This window comes from Sus scrofa, chromosome 8 (genome assembly GCF_000003025.6).
Source record: "Sus scrofa isolate TJ Tabasco breed Duroc chromosome 8, Sscrofa11.1, whole genome shotgun sequence".
Classification (NCBI taxonomy): Eukaryota; Metazoa; Chordata; class Mammalia; order Artiodactyla; family Suidae; genus Sus; species Sus scrofa.
Window position 1 is genome coordinate 13,740,855 of NC_010450.4, and position 16,491 is coordinate 13,757,345.

The window sequence follows — 16,491 nt, forward strand, 5'->3', positions numbered from 1 at the left end:
GGGAGGAAGAAGAGGGTTGGGGACAGAACCAAGAGACCTTATTTAGCTTGAAGTTTCTCCACTTGGAAGCAGGAAGAGTGGAGAATTACTGTTCTGCTACCAAAGAAATATCATTGTTATTCTGAATGTCACCTCTTACATGAAGAAATAAACACTGAGAACTTAAATGATCTGAGAAATCAATGTTCATTAATTGCATGTTAATATCAATGAGCAAAAGAGAGCTCTTACAAATAGGCACTCAGGACAATTTTTTTTTATTCCACTTATTTTGATGGCAATAATGATGACTAGACTATACTACTAGCTTAGGATGATAAACAGAACTTTCCCTGTGATGCATTATGTTTTTAAAATTCTTGGTGCTGGAGTTCCCATTGTGGTGCAGTGGAAACAAATCTGACTAGTATCCATGAGTATGTGGGTTGGATCCCTGGCCTTGCTCAGTGGGTCAGCAATCCGGCATCGCCATGAGCTGTGGTGTAGGTTGCAGCGTGTCTTGGATCTACCATTGCCATGGCTGTGGTGTAGGCTGGCAACTATAGCTCCGATTCAACCGCTAGCCTGGGAACTTGAAAATGCCTCGCATGTGGCCCTAAAAATCAAACAATAAAATAAAATAAAATAAAATTCTTGATGCTTTTTTGGGACCAATACTTCTGAATATGGTCACATATGGGAATGGGGGAAGGGGACAGCTATTTTCAGACTAAATTACTCAGAGATTCTGACACTCAGCTCCCATCTGCAGGTGAATGTCTCTTCACAAGTGAGCTACAGAGCAGTAGTTTGGAGATCAGCATGTTTTATTACTCTGATTATTGGACCTGAAAAGATTTGGAGAGAGTTGCTTCAGAGTTCTGTTAATTTCCCATTACCGTGCCCTCCATTGGTCTCACACTGGAACTCTTAGCTCCACACTTCATCATTATCCTCCAGTTACCTAAGATCTGTTACCTCTTGTGAATCTCTCCTTCCATGCTCTCCTCCTTCTTCCCTCACCCTGAATGAGGATACTCTTCTCAACCTAGTAGAAAAGGAACTTGTAAACCTTATCACAGAGCCATTCTTTTATCTAGCTATTTTTTAACATAGATTTTATTGAAGTAGAGTTGGCTTACAAAATTGTGTTAGTTTCAGGCACACAACAAAGTAAATCAGTTGTACATATACATATATCCATTCCTTTTCAGAATTTTTCCCATACAGGTTGTTACAAAGTATTGACTAGTTTACCCTGTGCTGCACAGTAGTTTCTTGTTACCTGTCTGTTTTATTTATAGTAGTGTGTATATGTCAATCCCAGCGCCCTAATTTATTTATACACCTACTTAACCCTAAAATAGTTATGGGCATCTCCATGCGCCAGACCCCACACAAGGGCTCAGGTTACTAAGGTGGGAAAACACAAAATTGACTATGAAGGTCCTTAAGTTCCTGCCAGAGCTGTATTTCCCAGAGTACCTTTCTTAAAACCTTGCTGCTCATAGTGTGGTCCTCAAGGTACTGTGTTAGAAATGCTGGATATTGGGCCCCACTCCTGACCTATAGAAGCAAAATATTTAACAAGCCTCATAGTTTGAGAATACGCATTAAACTATGTATTGCCTGAGAGTATTGCCTGAAAACAACTTCCATAAGTTGTTGTTGTCTTAGTCTGTTTGGTTACTAGTAACAAAATACCATGGACTGGATAGTTTAGACAACAGACATTTATTTCTTCACAGTCTGGAGGCTGGGAAGCAGGGTTTATTTCTGGTGAGAACCTTCTTTCTCTCTTGCAGATGGCTGTCTCCTTGCTGTATCTTCACATAATGGGTAGCAAGAAAGCACACTCTCTGGTCTCTACTTATAAGGGCCCCACCCTCATGATTTCATATAAACCCAGTTGCCTCCCAAAGACCTCACCTTTTAATACTCTCACATCTGCAGTTAGGGCTTTGATGTATAAATGGGGGGTGGGGAGTGGAGACAAACATTCCACCCATAATACTCTGTTATTAAAAATATTTCATATCCCATTATATTCTGCTCAAATTCCATTCTGGATTAAATAAAGTTAAACAGCTTTTTTGTACTGAATAACTTTCCAGAGGCTTTATACAGTAGTTTGTCATTTTATTTTTTTATTTTTTTATTTTTTATTTTTTTGTCTTTTTGCTATTTCTTGGGCCGCTCCGCGGCATATGGAGGTTCCCAGGCTAGGGGTCCAATGGAGCTGTAGCCACCAGCCTACGCCAGAGCCACAGCAATGCAGGATCCGAGCCGTGTCATTTTAATCTCTAAGAAGCACATATAGTACATTGTCTTCCCCACATTTTCGACCAGGGAGCCACCTTTAATTCCAAATGTTTAATGGAACTAGGGTTTTAGAAATGCATTTTGAAAAAAATTGGGGTCACATGATTTTTTTTCCCCTGCTTTTCTCTTTGAACTTTGTATTTCTGGAGAAATTTTCATCTCATTATTTTTAGGCTCTATTATAACAGACAGTTTTCTCTCTAGCATACTTTCTTCTAGTAATAGAACATATTTCTGACATGTAAAACCATCCCCACTTGTTTTAATCAATGTGGCTTGGGTAGGATTAACTCATCTAGGCATGGGGGAGCAGGTGACTCAGGACTGGCTCATGGATCACATGTTTTTTGCTCAAGGATAGGCATGGGAACTATGCTGGGCCACAGAAGTTAGTTGGGAGGTATTTGGGGTGAGAGGCAGCAAGGGAGAGAGAGAATGTAAAATAATTAATATCTTGATGACAAGTATCACCTGAGTATGAAGATAGCAACCCAGACTTCCACTGTTTTAAATTTAAGTTATTTAGGAGTTCCTGTCATGGCTCAGCAGAAACGAATCTGACTAGTATCCCTGCAGGTTTAATCCCTGGCCTCTCAGTGGGTTAATGATCTGGTGTTGCTGTGATCTGTGGTGTAGGTCGCAGATGTGGCTTGGATCTGGCGTTGTTGTGGCTGTGGCGTAGGCCAGCAGCTGCAGCTCTAAATCGACTGCTATCCTGGGAACCTCCATGTACCATGGGTGGAGCCCTAAAAATGACAAAAATAAATAAATAAATTTAAGTTATTTAGAGTTGGGATTCTATTATTTTCATCAATCAGATCCCTTTCTAACTTATCTAGTCCATTTGATACACTGTGGGCACCACTATTGAGACTTTTCTAAGGAGTTGCTCTGTGGATGGCAGGTAGAGAAAACTTGTGCTGCGGGGGTCTCTAGTCAGCGAGTGCTCCTCAAATGTTTGATGAAGATGCTGGGTGGGGTTAGGGGAAAGGGTTTACCCATCCTGGTCATTGGCAGGGGTCATTAGAGCTCTGAAGAAAAGCATCTGGTATCCCTGATAACCTCAATTTATTTGTTTGTCTGTTTGTTTTTAGGGCTGCACCAGCAGCATATGGAAGTTCCTAGGCTAGGGGTCAAACTGGAGCTGCAGCTGCCATCCTACACCACAGCCATGACAACACTGGATCTGAGCTGCATCTGCAACCTAAGCCACAGCTTGAAGCAACACCAGATCCTTAACCCACTGACAAGGCCAGAAATTGGACCCTCATCTTCATGGTCACTACGTCAGGTTCTTAACCTGCTGAGTGACAATGGAACTCTTCTGAAAACCTCTTTAAAAGTGGTTGTCAAATGTGGCTGCTCCTCAGAATCATTTAGAAATCTTGCTGAATATATAGAATTTTGGACCAATACAGAGTTACGCATCAGAGTTCTTGGGGGGAAATCTAGGAAGCTGTATATGGAACAACATCCCATTTGGTGATTCCTAGTGCAGCCAGCAAGTCCTCTGTCCATGGATGATGCTCAAAGAAACTCTCCCTTTAGGGTCTCCTAAAGGATCTTTGCATCTTCTTTGAGTGTTCTCTGGCTAAGAGTCAGTTCTTTTCCAAAATAGCCACAAATAAAGCACTCTATTTAGTGAAAAAAAATCATCAGGAGGTAATCAACATTAGGGTTCTGTATTAAATCCTCCTTGAGTATTTTTTCCTGTTTTAGAGAGATCAGCCATATTTATCATCTCAATATCTTGGGTTGGAATGTCAAAATGTATAACATGCATCATCTCACTCAGTCCTCTCATAGATTTCCCAATAAAATGAGCAATGCTCAGTTAAGTTTGAATTTCAGACACATAATTAATGTGTTTTAGTGTAAATATGTCCCAGATATTTTATGGGATATATATATTCCATAGATTTCAGATTTTATATATATTATATATATATATATAAATCTGAAATCCAAATTTAACTGGGCTCCTGCATTTTATTTTCTAAATCTGGGACACTAGGACCTCATAACAACCTATGAGGAGCAGTACAAATATTTGTCTTATTTGATTTTATAGATGAGAAAATTGATATTTTGCAATACCAGAAACAGATATTCCTGCAAGCCTGTGCTTTTCTCCATGCCATGCAATTAGTGAGCTGTAGAGCAGAAACCACATCTAGGTTTTCTCACTTCTGGTCTAGGAATCTAGCTTTGACCAATTTAGCTTGAGGGATGGTTCAACAATGATGATTCCATGTTCCTAACTACTATAGTTCATTCCAGGGTACATTATTCCAGCACATATTGTGGGCAGAGGGGTTACCTACCTTTAAATTGAAGTTCACATTTTTATAAATATTTTGGGAGAGAAAACTATGTATTCTTCTAGACTAATGGATTCACCCATAATTGAAAGAAAGTATCCTTATTTAAATATGGCTTAAATAGGAGTCTCTGTGGGTCTGGAGAAAGTCCAATGAGCATAGTATAAACCATAATATGAATAAGAACTAAATATGAGTCTTTATTTGATTAAGGAATAGGAAGCTAATTTCCTTGATAGGAATTAATATCATGGCCCAGAGGTTAAAACCTTTGACTTTGAAGTCAAACTACCTGGGTTAAAACTTGGATCTAGCTCTCCCACTCTTTCACTGTTAGGCAAGTCGCTCAACTTATCTGTGACTTAGTTTTTCCCCTGTAAAATGGATCGAATCCTTGTAAACAGGTCATATGGTTGTTAGAAGGATTATTAATTTAATATAAGTGCTTTACAACAGTGACTGGCAGGTAGTAAACACTCAATAAATTCAAGCTGCTATGATTGTTATTATTTTCCTTCTGCAGCTGCTACTACCAGCATGTGTCATAATTATTCCAAGTTTCCTCTTACCCCAAATGGCTTTTCTTACTGGTTCCATTAACAGCAACAATAAATCAGCTAACTTCAAACAATGTCTAAGCTGTCAAATTCTGCCCCTAAATCCCAAACTTAAGCTAATACTCAGCTTATAGTCACCTACAATGTGGGCTTATCTCTTAGCCTTTCAAGGTAGAGATAATTCAGGCAAGGAATCACTTTGAAAACAGAAATTTGTCATCGATTCAACCTTCATATCTAATCTTCATTTAATCAGTGGAAGAAGGTTGGAAATTAGAAGCAATGTGATATACAGACAATTTGAAGTTTGTGAGCCTGAGCACATCAGACTAAGGTTTAAATCCTTTGGACACATACTATTAAAATGAGTCTGGCTATTACAGCGTGTGCAGACCAGCATATTTTCCTCCATCTGCCCAGAGTTTTGAACATTTCTTCAGTCTATGCCCTTTCTTCAGCTGATTGCACTGCCCCATTACTGCTGACTTTAAAATATTCAAACCACTAATGTAATATGCAGCACCTGCAAATGCTGTGAAATATTAGCTGAGTGGTAATGAGAATTGACTGCAGGTATAATGACAACAGGTGAAATTATTCATAAGCCTGCTCATGTAGCAAACTTAAGATATAAACTCAATGAACATAAATGGAATAAAGTTCATGACAAATATGAAAATATCCCAAACCTGCGAAAGTAATAAAAGTAAATATAATAAATCTTTCCCACAAATATAATAAGGTCCTTAACTGCAAATGTAATAAAACCTATCAACAGCTGCAATATATTTGGAACATATTATATAGCTTTACAAAGAATTATACCCCCTACTGGTATGGCCTCAACAATGTCATGCTTTGTCTTTTTCCAGTGAGTCCAAATCTAACAGACTACATGCTGCCCAGTGTATATTAAATATGACAGAGCGTTAATACAACCAGGCTTGGATTGAAAATGAAATGCTCAATCCAGATGTGCTCTTTGGCCATTCTGCAAACAGAGCCAAAGGCTATGGATCTCCCACCAGGAGCTGAAAGGCAGCCAGGAAAGCTAAGCATGGGAGGTGAGGAATTGATAAATCACTGGATAACCTTTTTGTTGCTTGGATATGGTATCTGAATCAGGAAAGCGAGCAGTCTGTGGACCAAGGGAATGTGGGGCAGAGGGATTGAAGTGAGAAGGGGATATGGAGGTGATGACACTCTGTAGAGATCATTCATGTGCCAGGTGATGTGCTAGGTTGTTTTTCTCTTCTCTCCCTTCCTCCTTTTGCTTGCTTTCTTCCCACAATTCAGTACAGTCTGTTGAATATCTACTCGTTTATAGCTACTAATTATATTCAAGGGAGAAAAAAGGTAAACATTGTCCCTGGCTACTTGAGGCCCTTTAGTCCTGCGGGAGAATCAGGCAGTAACCACATTTATACAATCACGATACAAATACTAAGATAATTCTAACACGAGGCGAATACATCTGTCACTGGGCAGGAGAAGAGGATCTAGGACAGAAGTCTAAGGAACACCAACGTCTAAGGGATGGGCAGGGTTTTAGTCACACATGTAAGGGTCTTGCAGGGTTTTATATACACATACATTACTTTTCATCTAGCTTCACCCACTTACTGATAGAGCATGGATATCTCTTTAAGTCTGTAAAAACAAAACTAATTTGGAATTCCCTCTGTGGATCAGCAGGTTAATATGGTGTATGCAAGGACAGAGGTTCTATCCCTGACCTTACTCAGTGGCTTAAGTATCTGGCATTGCCACCGGCTGTGGTGTAGGTTGCAGAAGCAGCTAGGATCCCGTGTTGCTGTGGCTGGTGGTGTAGACTGGCAACTGTGGCTGTGGTGTTGGCTGGCAGGTGCAGCTCTGATTCGACTCCTAAACTGAGAACTTCCATATGCTGCAGCTGCAGCCTGAAAAAGAAAAACAACAACAATAACAATAACCTAACCTATTATTGTTAAATACTGAGTAATAGTTCGTGCATAGAACTCCCTCAAATAACCAATATTTGGGCTTTCAGGTTTTTTTTTTTTCCTTTCTAATTGCTGTTTTGCTAGCCCTCCCTCCCCTAATACTACAGTTGGTATTTTTGTACATATTGTTTGGCAAACCTGAGCTTTTGTTCTGTAATACTGATCATTGAACGAATATACTCCAAAATGCAGTAACAACTCATTCTCACAAGCAATCAAGCGGCTCCCCATTTCCCACATGCAGTCACTAGACCATATTTATTTTACTTTAAAAAAAAAAAAACAATTTTAGAGGGAAAATATGGTTTTTCATCATGTCTTCAATTTCCACCTGCCAGTGAAGCCGACGATCTTTGTATTTATTGGCCATTTGGATTTCTTATTCTGTGAATTGCCTATTCAAATAATTTCCTTATTTTCGTTATGTATTTTTTCTTATTAGAGAGTTTATGTATATTTGAGGTAGCAATCAATTTCCTACTATATGAGTTGCAAATATTTTATTTTATTATTTGATTCTGTTTATGGAATTCTTTTTATGTTCATTTACTTTTACAGCATCTGGATTTCCTCTCACTTTGATGGGTCTGTTCTTTCCCCCCAAAAGCTATATAAGAGCTCCTAAAGTTTTCTAATATCGTGTTCTATTGTAAAAATTACTTTAAATATATGTAAAAAGCTATAAAGTATATTATATGTGGGTATCATTATGTATTATTGACTTTTTTGTGTATTTATATAACAATTATTTTATATTAGATAATTATACATTAAATTATTCTATAAGGAATGTACTTTTTATGTGGCGTGCGCTTTGTTTTCTTATAGATGGGTAACCGCTTGTGCTTGCTGTGAAATAAACGTTTCTACCTTATTGAACTATAACTTGTCATACAGTCAATCACACTGTCAGGTGGGTCTGTTTCAAACTAGTTCTTCCGACCAGATTGTCTATACCTGTGCAGTTGGCACACTATTTTTATTATAATGTGATTGTGGCAGAAGGAATCTTAAGATGGTCCCCTTGACCATTGTGATCTACATTTCGTTATTCACACTCTTGTGTGGTGGTTGCTTTTTAACACGGAATATGGCAAAGATGAAAGAATGTATGCAATTATATGTATACAGTTATGCAACCTAAGACTGCAGTGACCATCTTCCTGAAGTTTCTTCCTTCCTGGTTCTGAAGCAATCACCTGTTGGGGAGCCTGATGTGGCAAGGAAAAGTGGGTGGCCTCTAGGTGGTGAGGGCAGCCTCCAGCCAACAGTCAGCAAGTAACTGGTGGCTTCAGTATCACAAGTGCAAGGAACGGCTCTCCTAATAAATCAAGTGAGCTTGGAAGTGAATTGTTCCCCAACCAAACCTCAGATGAGACCCAGTCCTGGTTGACATTTGATTGCAGCCTTCTGAGACCCGAAGAGATGCAGCTGAAGTCAGACTCCTAAGCCACAGAAACTATGATATCGTAAATATATGCTGCTTTAAGTGCTAAGTGTGTAGAAATATTGCTGTATAGCAATATAAATACAGGTCATATTATCAAGTCATATCGTAACCTCATTCCAATATAGTAAGAGATTTTGCAGTTTCTCTCCAGAAAGATTGTAAGCTCTAAATACAATCAAAATATATCAGCATTATAAAAATGTATCTATTTTACCACACAATTTCAGATGTTGAGTATTTCCATTTGCTAATTTTTTTGCTCGTATTTATTCACTCAATAAATACGAGCATTGGTGCATTGTACACATATATTGTGGTATATAAACAAATTAAATGGTGTATGTATATTTGTACACACGTGCACTTGTTTATTTATGAGGCTGAAAAATTGTCAAGTTTTTATCTGTTATTTGTTTTATCCATGGTATAAACTGGCAGCTTCTATATCTTTCCTATTGGCTACTAAAGTTTGGGAATTGATTTAGAATAATTTTTTAAAAATCAGTCCCCTATATTTTGTTTTACAAACCTTTGTCACAGCAATCAAAATTTTTCTTCCACTCTGTCCAGGCAATTTCTAAGTCATGCAGATCTTTTTCACTTTCAGTAGCCTCTCTGTGTATATCTACTCAATATGGAATCCAACCCCTTTTTTTTTTTTTTTTTTTTTGCTTTTCTTTTTTAGGGCCACACTGTGGCATGTGGAGGTTCCCAGGTTAGGGCTTGAATCATAGCTGTAGCTGCTGGCCTATGCCACAGCCACAGCAACACGGGATCCAAGCTGCGTCTGTGACCTACACCACAGCTCACAGCAATGCCGGATCACTGACCCACTGAGCGAGGCCAGGGATTGAACCCACATTCTCATGGATACTAGTCAGATTTGTTTCTGCTGAGCCATGACGGGAATCCTGGAATCCAATTTTTTTAATGTAAAATTAACATTTCTTGACCACTCATTATGCGCCAGACAGTTTCTGCATGACACAGGGTCCTTACCTAACATGTCCATGATCGGATATTCAGCACTGTATATAGTGATTGGCATATACTAGTTGCACAAGAAATCATTACTGGATAAAAATAACCAATCTTATTTATTTGAGTGATTCATAAGTGTAGTCAAAGAAGAACTCAACTTCAATGAGAATGAGAAAGAGAACTCAAGTAGAAACTTCTGGGGTTCCCGTCGTGTGCAGCAGAAGCGAATCTGACTAGGAATCATGAGGTTGTGGGTTTGATCCCTGGCCTCGTTCAATGGGCTAAAGATCTGGCATTGCCTGTGAGCTGTAGTGTAGGTTGAAGACACGGCTTGGATCCTGCATTGCTGTGGCTGTGGTGTAGGCTGGCAGCTACAGCTTCAACTAGACCCCTAGACTGGGAACCTCCATGTGCCGCAGGTGCGGCCCTAAAAAGACAAAAAATAAATAAATAAAAATAAAAGAAACTTCTGAGTGTGGGGTCCACTAAAATGTTGTTCCTTGCATGGATTTGCCTTGCATCATTCTCTGTGTATTCTTTTATTATCTTAGAATTGCTTTTAAATTTTATCCTTCCCAAAGTCTACTGAAGCTGGCATAACGGGTATATTTATCTGATCTCAAAATTTAGAGAGGTTACGTAGCTTGTGGCATGTCATCATATGTAGTACCCTATGTCAGAACTGGGACAAGAATGCTCTTGTATTGCTGTCTTATGTTATTATTTATATTCCATGTCTTATGTTCTATCTCCCCTGCAAGATCATAAGTTTTAATTATGGCGGGCACTTGGTCTTACGTCTCTATTTTAGGTAAATGAAAGTTTGTAGATCTGCCTTATGTAGCTAAAGAAAGTAGCACAAATGACAGACACTTGTGATTCAGCTGTCCATACGCTCACATCTTTGAACATCTCCACTCCCCTGTCCACCTTCAGGCATAGACAATATGCAGCTGAATCTGGTGTTAGGCTACGCTAATGATGTGGAACGTGGAAATTACAATCTCCATGTGACAGAACAGAAATGAATGGGTCATGCTTTGATTTGTATAGTGCCTTTGGCTAGACCATACATGCTATTTTCTAAGCACCTAGATTATAAAGCACAGGCATAGAAAATTCAGAGACAGCCATAGATCAGTGGGAATGACTATACTACCCTACAGGACCAGTTAAAGGAAAATATATCTGTCTATTATATACCCTCATACAGCTATCTTAATGACTTTATGGAAGGTTACATTTTTTATATGATCCTTGGTTAAATATCACATATTTCAATGTCTTCACAGTCATTCTTTTAAAAAGTGAATCCTCATTTGTTGAAGATACATCTTTATGAAAGAAACTTACATGGCATTTTGCTTCCTTCTTGGTGCTAGGGAGTAAATATGTATTTTTCAGGGATCAAGAAAGAAATAAAATGAGGGAGGGAATTTGAACAAGGTGAAATAGCACGTGCAATGACCCAGAGACATGTTTAGGGAAATTCAAAATATTATGTGTATCTAGAATTTAGGATGGTGAAGAGAGATTGAGATGAAGGAAGGCAAACCTATAAACAACCATGACGCCACATTAAGAAGTTTGAACCTTCTACAAAAGGCAAGGTTGAATTAACTAAAGCCAGGAAAATAATATACTCCCCTGGTGACCTGGTGTAATTGAAATAACAAGCCAAAGTATTTGTCAATAAATTGAAGAGGCTTTAGGCAAAAAATGAGAAAGAGATAATGCAGTTGTAGATCATATTTGAATTTGAGTGCATCAGAATCCATTGGAAACTTAGCTTACATTAGAGACTTGGTTTTTAAGTCTGTAAAGTGGAAATAATATATCTTTCAAAATACAGTTACTGTGATGAAATATACAAGTGTATATCATATGTGTGAGTACAATAGGCATTTAGTAACATCTTATTACCTTTTAAAAAAAAAGTAGCAATCTGCATGACTTGGCCTCTGCTTTCCTCTGTACCTTTACCTCCCATCATTTCCTACTCCCAAAATATTGATTCAGTAACATTGAAGTTAGTTTGTAATCTTATATCTATGCCTTTGCTAATTCTGTTTTCTCTGTGGTGTTTCCTTCTCATCTCAAAATCTTACCATGGGATTTCAAACCACCTGGCACATTTTCTAGCCTTCCCCTTTGATCCTCAAAAACTTTTTGTGTGTATCTTTAACATACCTTGTATTAAACATCTCTTTGTGTCTCTATCTCTTCCGCTAGATACGAACCCATTAGAGTCTATGGCAGTGTCATAGCCATCGTTATAGCCTCAACACTTTGCACATACCTTACTCTAACAGCCAACAATTGCTGACTTTAAAAGGTAGACAATTATTTAATAAAAACTGACTCTATTGATTGTCCATATTAAAGAGAAAAGAGCATATTCATATGTAACTATTATTGGAGATGAAAAGGAAGTATGAACTTAAACACGTAGCAGATGGAAGAGAAAACAATTGGTGCATCTTTTAACATTATCATCAAGAGAGAGGGAGGATTGGAGTTCAACCCAGGCTTTCTGAAATGTAGAAACAGGTACTCATGGTGCTCTGGCCTGAGATGGAAAACCCAGATGGAGGTGCACATGTGCAAGGCATAGATGAGGGCTGGTCCTGAGACATCTGAGAAAGCACAGGGTTTAGATGGAAATGCATCATAATCAGACTTCGCTAATGTGATGTGCCTTCACCTCTCATTCTGCCTGCGAAGTCCTTCCTCCCATTCTTCATCCTGGTAATTGCTGCCTGTTTTCAAAATCTGACCCCGTCCCTGTTCTCTGGGGAGCATTCCCTAACTCGCGGGCTGGATAAAAGTGCTCTTCTGCGTGCACATCTCACTTCTCTCTGGCGTAGACTTATCACACTGTCTCAGAGGAGTTGCTCAACACTTATTCATTCATTCTTTAATGAAGACTTATGGAATCAATAAGACTGAGTTCTTTAAAAATAAAATAAATTGTTTAGTTCCACAGCCCTAAAGATTAGCCCTTGCTATAAAAATGTAAAAGAAACAATATACTCCAACAACCTGGAAAGCACACATCTTTATTAAGGCCAGATGGATTTTTTTTCCCCTCAAATCAAGGCTCGCCACAGGATGACATTAGAGAAGATATCATTTTACTTTTAATTTGTATTCCCCATTTCAGATTTATGAGAGTTCCGTCTTCTTCAGATTATGTTAAACGGAATTTGTTTTGCATTATAAATTTTTTTTAAATAAAGGTTTTTGCTGGAGGGGTTCACTGAGTTAGTTGAAAGGAAATTCAGGACTCTAAACCAGCATAAACCTTCCAACGCTGAGGAAATGGTTGTACTTCTTGTAAAGTCTTAGAAAGCATTGTGTCAGGTGGCCTCACTTCAGGAAGCCACCCTCCTGGAAAGAGACTGTGAGGAATAAAACTCTTAACGTGCCACTCAGTAAAAGATGGTGCCCACTCCGGGCCTGAGAATTTCACTGTCATGGTTTTGAGGGAATCTCTGTGGTTTTAAAATCTTTCCGTAACAAATAGGGAGAGGTTGTTCAAAGGGGCTTTAGGAAGACAAAAATTACATAAGAAAACTGAATACTCATTCAAACTACATTCAGTTTAATATATATCTCTCTCTCCACACACACACAATCTGTCTACCTACCATCTATCTGCATAGCTATAAGGAATATATTATAAGGATCGGAGGCAAACATCATTTTTTAAAAACATTCACTAAATATAGCTAGGTAATCATTCTGCAATGGTTCAAATTTCTTTTCTTTCCTTTTAGTTTCATGTATCCTAATGAGTGACTCAGGCATTATCCACCCACACATATGTGGTAAACAGTGAGACTCATATAATTCAGATCATATAAATCAAATATATCACATATTGCAGGGCCTAGCCAACTAGATGTTCAACACATATTCTCCCATACATTTCTCTGCTTAACACACTCTGCTGATACAATAATGACGGCTTTGTGATTGTGATAGAGTACTCATTTAGCTTTTGGTAAGTCTGTTTCCCACAGTGGTTTTTCTTTCATCGTAGTATCAGTGGCGCATGTAAGTGAGTGGACTTAAGTTCTAGCCGTCATGGAGATCTATATATCTGCCAGTGATCGATCCAGCTTACAGAAAGGCACAGAGAGCCTAAATTGTGCTGAGCAAGTGACTTTTTAAAAACACAATTACATTTCTTTGACTACGGTCTCTGGTACAGTAATTACTTTTCTTCAAAAGAAACTTCTTAGCCCATCACAATAGCCACAGACCTAATAAAGCCAAATAGATCCCCGCAGTTATTGGAGCTGATCTTCCAGCTGATAGAAACTATTTCCTTCAGTTAAAAAGGAACACATCTCTGGCCTTTATTTTCTTGTTATAACTTTCAAATAAAGTATTTGGTAGCATTTTGCCATCAAACCCTGCATGACATGTCTCTTTCAAGCATTTCTAAGTGTACTTACAAGTTCTTCTATTTTGGAGTAAATTTCCCATCGAACTTTAATTTGTCGTCATTGTTGTTTAGGGGACTGAGACGTGTCTAAGGGTACTTTATCAGTTGAATGGGATTGAGTGTAAGGTATATGGGAATCTCACTTCTGCATGGCTGGCAGAGGCAATGTTGGAACTAGTTTCACGAAAGTGCCTGTCACTGGAGTAAGACCCTAAGCTTTGGAATTCCACTTGCTATAAAGGCTGGTCAAGGAAAAGGAACTTGGTAAATGAGACACAAAATTTGAAAGGTTTAATGGGTTTACTGGGGCTAGGACTAGAGTGAAGGCAGATGAGTCAACTGGGGTGCACTATTTAAAGGAGATAGTCCCGGAGTTCCCGTCGTGGCGCAGTGGTTGGCGAATCCGACTGGGAACCATGAGGTTGCGGGTTCGGTCCCTGCCTTTGCTCAGTGGGTTAACGATCCGGCGTTGCCGTGATGCTGTGGTGTAGGTTGCAGACGTGGCTCGGATCCCGAGTTGCTGTGGCTCTGGCGTAGGCCAGTGGCTACAGCTCCGATTAGACCCCTAGCCTGGGAACCTCCATATGCCGTGGGAGCGGCACAAGAAATAGCAAAAAGACAAAAATAAATAAATAAATAAATAAATAAATAAATAAATAAATAAAGGAGATAGTCCCTCTTAGGGTCATGCAGTTCCTCACTTGCTTCTCCCCAATCCCAACCAGTTTCTCTAGATAGTCTGTGATTCAGGCAAACAGCAATGGATGGCATTCCAAACTATAGGTTATAATAATGAAAATGAATATTCATTTAGGAGTTCACTGGAAATAAACCTCTACCTTATGCATTTTACTTTTCATTATCTCATTTTACCCTCTCTCCAGTACTATGAGATAGACATAAATAATCATTTTAAAGATGAGAAAACTGAAGCACAGAGAAATAAATTAATTTGCCCAAGGTCTCACATTACATGTAAGATAGAGCTAGGATTAAATCACAGACACTGAGTTTCTGTTGCAGAGCAGTGGGTTAAGAATACAACTGTAGTGGCTTGGCCACCGCAGAAGCATGGGTTTGATCCCTGGCCAGACACAGTGGGTTAAAGGATTCGGCATTGCTACAGCTATGACATAGGTCACAGTGGCTTGGATTCAGTACCTAGCCCTGGAACTTCCATATGTCATGGGTGAGGCTATAAAAAAATAAAAAATAAAAATAAAACACAGACACAACACACTGGAGCACTGGGATTTAAACCCAGGTTGGAGACTCACTATAAATGAAACTCTAAAGCACCTTTCCTATGAAGCAGGAGGCCAGAGTGACAGGCCAGATCAGGACAAGTCTTCTCTGTGGTAGCTGAGTTGAAAGAAAGAAATTGAAAGAAATTGAAATAAAGTGAGAAGACTGTTGTGAAGAACTTGGTAGAACTTGGACTGTATTTATTAGGGTTGCCGTAACAAAATACCATAGCCTGAATGGCTTAACCAGCAGATTTTAATTTTATCACCATTTGAGAGGCTGAAAATCCAAAATCAGGGTGTTTCCAGGTATAGTTTCTCCTGAGGCTTCTCTCTCCCTGGATTCCCCCCTCCTTTTTTTAATGCAGCCTTTCCTCTTTGTTTTCATGCCCTAGGTGTTTTTACTTTTTCTTACTAGGACACCAACCCTATTGGATTAGGGTTCACCCTTATTTTACCTTAATTATCTTTCTAAAAGTGCATCTCTAAATGTGGTTACATTAGGAGTTAAAGCATCAATCTATGACTTTTGAGTGAATACAATACAGTCTATAAGAAGTACAAAGAGTCCACGTCACTCCTATTGTTCAATATTGTTTAGTATCAGTCAGGATAAGCTAGGCTCTGATGTAGTAATGAGTAACATTAAAATTGACAGAACACTGTAAATCAGCTATAATGGAAAAAATAAAAATCATTATTAAATGAAAAAAATAAAATGAACAAAAAAAATGTTAGTGGGTTAATGCCAGCATTTTTTTTTTTTCTTGTTCATGCTATAGGCAGGGCATCGCTTGGCAGAGGCTCTATTTGTGCGCTTTTTCAGGGAACCAGGATGTCAGAGCATTATCCTGACACATTCTTCATCAGCTTGGAGATTAGAAAAATAAAACTTGGAGAACTGTGCAATGACTTTTAAAGCTTCTATCCGCAGGTGACACACCTCACTTCCTTTCATATTTCAGTGGGCAAAACAGAGCATCTAGCTATGCTTAAATTGAAAGGAGATAGAAAGCATAATCCTAGGACAATGTATCTGGAAGAAAACCAGGGTGCTAGGATGAGAAGCAAGAAACAGATCTTGAACAAATGTTTCTTTACTTCCTTGGTGGAGAGGCAGCTTTAAGGATATAGGTTGTTTCAGCTATTTTTTATTTGTTTATTTGGTTTGTTTTTTGTTTAAATAGGCAGTTTATACTTTG